Here is an 8907-nt window from a genome sequence, read left to right as displayed (position 1 = left end):
AGGAAAAGGAAGAGGGGTTATACCGTTTCTGGGTAAAACTGGTTTTAATTTAATGCCAGGAAGAAGATGAGGGCTGCCTTACCATCACCTCAGTCCTTTCTAGAAGCTTCCTTTGATAAGTCTTGATTTCCTGGTGCTTCTTCCATAGTCACAAATCCAATGCACTTTATGTTGGAAGACAAGTTTACTACCTGCTGATCCCAGGTATTCTGCAGCATGTTGTGATTCCACAGGTACTCAGGACCTTGGAGGGTTTGTGGTAAAGCAGATACTCGTTCCGGTGGCTCTCACATGTCTCTCAGCCTTGATGTGGTTGGCTTGGTTGGCCATTTGTGCCTCGTGGCGGGCCTTGCTGAGCCTGTAAACCTCTGGCACTGACCCCCCTCCCCCAAAAGGCCCCTGTGTAATGAAAGTCCCCCTCATCTTCAGGAACATGGGCTTGTGACTGAGGCCAACGTTCATAGGGGAAGTGGGTCCGACTGAGCCCACGGTAGCCAGGATGCAGGGTGCGGAACAAGGAGGAGAGGATCTCCACGCCCGTGTGGTCGCTGAGCTTCATGTCCGCATCCACACACACAAGGTAATCCGCTTCCTGGTGGAAGCGCTGCTGGGGAAAATTATCTCCGTGCGGTGAGTGGAGATGTCCTCCCAGCAGGCATGGCTCTGGACCTTGAGGATGATTGTCTGCCTTCCTTTTTGGATGTTAATGTGAGGAACGTGGTCTGGCCGGTCAGTGAAGACGTAGTAGTTCACCCTGTGTCCCGCCATGAAGTACATCTCTGCAGTTCCAGCAATATCTTCAGGTGGGTTTTGGGTCTTTTAGCAGGAAACGTGATGAATCCAATGGTGGCATTCTGGAGCCGGAACTGCTCATTCAGGATGTCAGTTTTGAAAGTCCCCTCCCAGAGGATGGGAGCCAGCCGAGGGGTCATGACAAGGACATTTTCCCAGAGGGTGTCAGAACATCTGGCTGGAGATACGTCATCTTTGATGATTTTATACTTTCCAGGCCATGGATTTTGCTAATAACCTTTCTTGTCCCAGCTGAGCTGCTTCCTAGCATCTGGTTTCTTGGATTCAGGTAGTAGCAGCCAAAGAAGGCCAAGGCAAGAGCTATTAAAAGAAGGAAGCTCACTCAATGAGGCGAGTAACATTTTACGTCCTCTGAGAATATCCTCAGCAGCTGAGCCATGACCCCACTTTCAATATTGCACCCTAAGTCTCCTGGATGCTGCTAAGGACCTGCACCTCCTCAAGGCTCCACTCACAGCAGCCTCCCCTGGGCAGAGTGAGGTGGAGCGCATTGACTATGAGGTGCTCATGCCCTCTGCTTCTCCTGAGATCCCACCTCCATGCAAAGGGCCCCTGGAAGCTGGGAGTTCAGGGTCACCGAGCTAAGTAAGATTCCTAGACTGGCAGAACATTGATAAATTCAGTTCTGATTTGAGGTTGTATCAGATAACCAGGTAGCAGGACTCAGTCAATGGGCCACTAGAACCTCCGGGCCAGCATGTAGGAGGGCAGTCCAGACTCCTGAAACTGGCTCATGGAGGCCACTGAGCAGGTAAAAGGCAGAGATTGTGATGAAAGCAGGGCAGGGCAGTAGCCACCAGAGAGCCTGAACAGGAGGGTAGAGGGCTTGTGCTCCAGCCTTCCCTTGACACTTACTGGCTGTGAGGTCTTTACATAAGCACAAAATTTCCTGCAAGTCAATAAAATTGAGAACAGAATGTCTTCAAGTTCACATCCAGGCAGGCTCATGTGGGCCATCATTCAAGAGGCCTGATTTGGTAACCATGCTGCAAGAGAGAGGATCTACAGATCAAGGATTGTTTTCCTTTATTCCTCTAATAATCACTTAAAATTCCACTGAGCCCTTACTCTGCAGATTCCAGGCCTTATACTGTGGTCAGGATTAGGCTGCTAAACCTTATGGGCATTATGTTGCCGACTCCTCAAATCAAGGCCAGGGGCTGGATGGTACACTACCCTCAAGGTCTAAGTGGAGAGACACGCTCCGAGAGATGGGTGAACAGCCCATGACCGCATGGCCAGCTGGCAAGTGTCAACTAAGCAGCCAGACTCCAGGACTGGGTTCTTGGCCACCCTGTACTCTGATTCTCTGCCTTGCCTGTGTAGACTTTGCAGTTTCCTTTTTCCGGGCTCTTTCCCCCATCACGTTCGTTGGTTTTCCCCCTTATGCTTGTCATGTCCGTTGACCCTAGGCAGGGCCCTCAAGGTGGAGAAGGGAACTTGATCCAGGGCGATTTTAGACTCAGGGCTTATTGTACTCTGCCCACACCTGTATCCCCCTCTGTGGTCCTAGGAGTTCCAAGCTTATGTCTCTTGGAAAATAAAACGTCTGGCACAGACTTCTGCAGCGCACTGTGGGACTAACAGTTGGTATAAAAGAGTCCCATGGCGGGTAGGGAGCACTTGCCATCTGCACCCTGAAGCTGGCTGGCGTTCTTGTGTTGCTCTGCGACACCTTGTTTCTGCCTCCCACAGAAGTAGGTGGCTGAAGACATGGTTTTCCCAGGCGTTCTGAAATCTTCTTAGGGTAGTTCTGAGCATGTTAGGAGGAAGGAATGAGTGACTTTTGGTGAGTGTCTTAAGGGTCTGACACTTCGCCCTTGTGGTCCAGATAGTGACATTTGCCTAGCTGTGCATAAGAACGTTTGTGTAATCTTTTTTAAAAAGATTTTATTTTCAAGTAATCTCTGTACCCAACGTGGGGCCTGAACTCACAACCCCGAGATCAAGAGTTAGATGCTCTACTGACTAAGCCAGCCAGGCGCCCCAAGAATGTTTGTGTAATCCTGATTGTCACCCCTAGTCAATGATGCTAATGTAGTGGAAAAATATCAAGACAACCCTGTGATGTTGCAAATGCCAGAAAACTGAAACACTGCTTTGAGGAAAAAATGGCACCAGAGGATAAGGAGCATGTGCTTGACATGCTGGTGGGTCTAGCCGTATGTGTCTGTGGCTCTGGTGCCTATCTGGGGACTCTGCTCCTCCCAGGGCAGGCTCAACCCATTGCCCTGCTCACCATGGCATTTCCCTGGGAACCTTGGAGATTCAAGAACCTCACAGAATAAAGAGGTAGAAGGGACGGGGCAGACACTGGCGATGTAGGAAAAGACGAGAAAGAGACCAGCGTAGCCTCTGACCACTCGGGCAAGCCCTGACTGCTCGGCAATGCCAGGCCACTAGCCCGAGAACCTCCAGGCTCGCCTGTCTCCATGGCACCACGTGGCCAGTGTGTCAGGCCCTGGGCTCTGGCCTTCCTGACTCCAGCCTCAGCAACACAAGTGCCTGGATCCTCTTTAGACTGTCACCACTGCCACTGGCCACTTACACTGTCCAGACTTTATCCTAGCACCCCCAACCCTTTGTCCATGCTTCCCTAATATCCTCATTTTACCTCTTTCTGTAGAATCCAGGGGGTTATTCTGTGGCTTACATGCCAGGACACATTCTCCAAAGGGCCCCCTGCTCCCTAGACCTGTTACACACCAAGACAAGGACTAGAACATATCCTCTCTCAATTGCTGTCATACCCGATGGGGACAGGGCCCTGCTTCAAGCTGCTAGTCCCTGGAAAAACAGCAGGAGGAAGCTGACCTGGAACAATAAATTGCTGCAGGTTCATTGCAGCCCCCATCCTCTCCCAGATGAGTCCCATAGACTCATCTGGAATACTGGCAAGACCTCCTCAGCAACTTCATTCTGTCCTGCCCCAGAATACCCACTCCTATCCCTCCAGATGGGACGAGTTACCCCTTCCTCCTCTTTTTGCTATATTGGAGGGAGCCTTAAGAGAGCTTTTCAGGCATACCTTTGGATACTCTTATGCACGAGATTGAGAGGAATCCACCTTTACTTGCTCAGATCCAAAAGCCACGCTCCAAACAAGGTGTCAGGCCCCTTTCCGTAAGTGTCCAATGATTTTGCCGTGCAACTTGGTGTCTCTTTCTCCTTGAGGCCTCATCGGGTTGTAGGACCTTTTCTTTTTAGGATGCAGCGTACTCATGTCCTTTGTGTTACTGGAGCCATCCTGGCCGGGAGCCCTAAAGAAGCCATTTGCCTGATATAGGTAGTCTCAGCAACCCGCCACGTCCAGATGTCTGACTGGAGGATTCCCATAAAGCCTTGCAACTCTGCCGGCAAGTGCTTACCCCCTGGGCTAGAGGTTGGGCTCTTTGGGGGGATACTGCACGGACCACACCTGTGACTTCTGGCTGGGGCTGGATGTGGATGCCCTCAGGATGCGGTTCCTCAACTGAACTTGTTATAGGGTTGGGAAGCTGGGGAAGACGGCAATCACAGCAGCTAGAGTGTCTGAGCACTTCTGTGGACCAGGACCCACAGGTCACATGCATTATCTACCAAAGTTCAGCCTCTCAGCCACCTTGAGAAATGGGAGTAATCCTCACAGTCTTACAAGTGAGGAAACGGAGGCTCAGAGAGAGAAAGTGTGTGAAGAAATGTTGATGGCTCCTGAGGAGCAGAATCTGCTCCTACCGCCCCCTGTTGGAGAGACAGGCTCGGTGAGCTCACTTGTGTCTGCATATATTACAGTCCTCTGGGCCTCTGATATACATCTAAAAAGTGGGAAAAAGTACCTCCCATTTCCATGGCTGTGGTGAGTGGAAAGTAAAATCGTTGGTACGAAGGGGCTCCTGTGTCCCAAGCAACTGACACGGAGAAAAAGAACAAAGATGCGGTTCTTGGTTGCAGGATAAGTGCTGAGCCTGGCCAGGACCAAGAAACCGCCTCTTACATTTCAGTTTTTTTTCTGTGGTGGACTGAGTGCCTCCACATACTCTTACTACAAAGTGGGTCTTATATACAGAGCTGGGTTCCTGGGTCCCAGGGCTTCAGAACTCCTCCTGTGGCTCTGCTCCGTAGGCGTGATTCTGGAGCTCTCTCATGTCTAACTGCCCCACTCTCGCCTAGTTCAGTGATGGCCCACTGAGAGCTGCCTGAGGGAAGAGCCTGCGAGGCCTTCACCACCGGGACCTTCTCAGGATGAGTGTTCCTATGATCCTCGTGGCAAGGAGCCTATGGGATCCTCCCTAAACTGGATACACTGGCAGTCACTCATCTTCTTGTGATGTGTGCTCTGTTGGTGGCAATGGAAGGCCACCTTGCTCGGGATGAGATGTGGCCCTGGGGCTGCCTTCACCCCTCAACACCACTCCACATCACGGGTAGAGGCTGCTTCTAAAATGGGGTACGAGCCTCTGTCTCTGTGGAAGCTAAGGGGAAAGAAGGTGACACAGGGAGGTTGTGGGCAGAGAATCTACACTCCAGCCAACTGCATGTGAACCAGGAGTTAGGTTCCACTGCTCACCCATTCCGGGGGCTTACTGGAACGGTGCTAGCCATCCAGATGAGTTGGACGGGTGCAAGGTCTCAGATAAGTACTCTCACCTATAGATGAGCGTACAGGTATGATGGGTGCCTTGTCTAAAGACGAGGAGAGATGATGAAGGGTAGTTTGTTCTCACAACACAGACAATATCTTGGCTGTTGCCCAACTTCCACAGAACTGCCTGAGGACTACTAGGCGTCAGTAGCACGGGTGCTTCCATGTGCTGCCTCCCCTCTCACTTCCCTCTTCCAAACTACAGAATCTTTATCTAATCTGGTGTTGGGGAAATTGTCATGACAGGACATCCTTCTAAATCTCTGATACCAAAATTTAGGATTTGGAGGTGAAAGCCACAATTTGTCTTTTCATGTCTGCTGCTGACATGTCATTTCCTCCATTAATCATGAAGCCCCCCCCCCCCATTTTCACCTGCCCGAGTTCACGTGCAGCGATAGTGGACAGCCTCCCCCGCCCCCCAGCAGACATGGTGCCTCCTCAAATACTTGTATGTCTTCTTACTGCTTGGCAGCTTTCTCCGCCACGTGGGAGCTTGGCGGGCCATTGTCAGGCTCACTCTGAAAGTGCAGGGGTACTTAATATCCATAGAGCAGCCTTTAAAAAAATACACACCTCCTTGATCTCTAGCGGATCAATTCTGAGATACGTCGCATACTGTCTCTGAGAGGGCTGGCCGCAGGTTTGAGACCTAGTTGCTAATAGCGGCGGCTTTTCCCCCTCCCAGTTTCATACCTGTTCACCCTGAAATCACACCCCAAATAAACATCCTGTCCCCAGAACTTTGTCTCAGAATCTGCTTTGGCAAGAACACAACTAACATAGTGAACCAGGTACAGCTTCTTAAGCAGGAAGGGAAGGCAACCAAATAGAAGGCCAGTGAAGAGTGGGGGTGAAGGGTGGGGGCAGGGCATGGCTGTTGATCTTCCGAGGGAACCTTGGTTGGGTAGAGAGGTTTTCTCTTCTCTTTTATTTATCTAGGGGCCATGCATTGTAGATGCCCAAACTGTCCTGGCAACATGTTCTTATGGCACCCTCCTTGCCTCAGCCCACGGGAATCCTTGGGATTCCAGGCAGAAGGATGCACTAGCCACTTGCTCAGGGCCTACGACCCGAGCAGAGAGAGAATACACGGAAAAAACTCTGGGTGCCTCCCATTACAGAGGCAACAGAATTGAGATATGTCCCTCAGAAGAGAAAAATCCTAGATCCATTACCCCAGTTATACACAGTACTCGTGCCAGGTCTTGTGATGAAGATTGGCATTGGCAAATGCACATTGGCATTGGGTTTGCCGTTATCTTAGCCGGAAGATTCTCTTTGATGTCTTTTTTCTTTTCAAAGTATAAAAGAAGGATAAACTTATTATTCAACAGAATTCTTTTTGAGGTCACCTGAGGAATGCCCAGAAATCCTTCATCCTTACCCAGAACACTTCCCCAATTACCCTCTGATTCAAAAAAAAAGCAAACTTTATGTTTTCACTCTTGGTCTGTGCATCCGTTTTGTTACTGTGCAAACATTCAGGTATGGGAGACACTTGAGGCTTCAGGCATCGTTTTATTCATTGTAGTAAAATATTCAGAACACAAAGTTTGCACTCTATTTTTAAGAGACAATTCATTGACATTAAGTGTATTAACATAAATGTAACCATCACCACCATCCATCTCCAGAACTTTTTTCATCTTCCCAAACTGAAACTCTACCCATTAAACAATAACTCCCCATCCCCTTTATCCCCTGCCCCTGACAAGCACCAGTCCACTTTCCGTCTCTATGAATTCAACTGCTCTCTAGTTACCTCATATAAGTGGAATCATACAGTATTCGTCCTTTTATCACTGGCATTACACTTAGCATAATGTCTTCAAGTTTCATCCATGTTGAAACGTGGCAGAATTTCCTCGCATTTTAAGGCTGAATATATAAGCCACATTTTGCTAATCCTGTCATCCCTCAGCAGGCACTTGGCTCACTTGCACCTTTTGGCTATTGCGAATAATGCTACTATGAACATGGGTGTACAAATAACTTCCAAGTCCCTACTTCTTTGGGTTAGTACCCGGAAGTGGAATTTCTGGATCATGATGGTAATTATATTTTCAATTTGGGGGGAGGGGGAGGTACCATACTACTTTTCATAGTTCTGTCCCGTTTTACATTCCCGCCAGCATTATACAAGGCTTGCAGTTCCTCCATGTCCTCACCAAATTTTTTTTTTTAAGTTTTTATTTAAATTCCAGTTAGTGGGGGCGCCCGGGGGGCTCGGTCGGTTAAGGGTCTGACTCTTGATGACGGCTTGGGTTATGATCTCACGGTTCACAAGTTTGAGTCCCGCATCAGGCTCTGTGCTGACAGTGCGGAGTCTGCTTGGGATTCTCTCCTTCTCCCTCTCTTTCTCTGCCCCTCCCCTGCTCGTGCTGTCTCTCTCTCTCAAAAATAAATAAATAGCCTTAAAAAAATAAATTCCTGGTAGTTAACACGCAGTGTAATAGTAGTTTCAGGGTTAGAATTCAGTGATTCAGCTCTTCCATACAACCCTTGGTGCTCGTCACATGTGTCCCCTTAATCCCCGCCACCTATTTATCTGTCTCCACCCATGTCCTTTCTCATAACCATCAGTTTGTTCTCTGTAGTTAAGAGTCTATTTCTTGGTTTGCTTCTCTCTTTTTCCCCCCTTTCTCATTTGATTTGCTTCTTAAGTCCCACCTGTGAGTAAAATCATATGGTATTTGTCCTTCTCTAACTGACTAATTTCACTTAGCATAATGCTCTCTAGCTCCACCCACATCATTGCAGATGGCAACATTTCATTCTTTTTTATGGCTGAATAACATTCCATTATATATATATAATATATTATATATATATAATATTCCTATATATGTGTGTGTGTGTGTGTGTGTGTGTGTGTGTGTGTGTGTGTGTATATATATATATATATATATATATATATAGACACCACATGTTCTTTATCCAAAATTTTTATTTTCTGTTTTTGGTAGTAGCTGTCCTAAGGGTAGTGAAGTAGTATTTTTCACTGTGTTTTTGATTTGCAATTCCCTAATGTTGAACATCTTTTCATGTGCTTACTGGCCATTTGCATATCTTCTTGGAGAAGTGTTTATTCAAGACTTTTGCCTATTTTTTAGTTGCCTTGTTTTGTTGTTGTTGTTGTTGTTGTTGTTGAGTTATAATTCTTTATATGTCCTGGGTGTGAACCCCCCTTTTTAATGTTTGTTTGTTTGTTTGTTTATTCATTTATTTATTTATTTTTGAGAGAGAGAAAGAGGGAGAGAGAAATCCCAAATAGGTTCCACGCTGTAAGCACAGAGCCCGACTGCATTGTATTATATTATTATACAGAATATTTAACTGTTCTCAAAATCTGTGCTTTGCTAATTTATTCCTCCTCCAAACCCTGGAAACCACTTTTTTTTTTTCAACTATCTCCACAATTTTGCCTTTTCCTGAATGTTAGACCATTGGAACCATACAAGGTGCAGCCT

The 8907-nt window shown here is 47.8% G+C and overlaps 1 pseudogene; it reads right to left on the bottom strand.

The window, feature by feature from the left end:
- On the bottom strand, positions 1-1786 carry LOC132691009 (histo-blood group ABO system transferase pseudogene; annotated as a pseudogene).
- Positions 1787-8907: the final 7121 nt, after the last annotated feature.

Source organism: Panthera onca, chromosome E2, assembly GCF_046562875.1.
Source record: "Panthera onca isolate mPanOnc1 chromosome E2, mPanOnc1 haplotype 2, whole genome shotgun sequence".
Classification (NCBI taxonomy): Eukaryota; Metazoa; Chordata; class Mammalia; order Carnivora; family Felidae; genus Panthera; species Panthera onca.
This window is presented reverse-complemented; position numbering and strand designations above follow the sequence as displayed.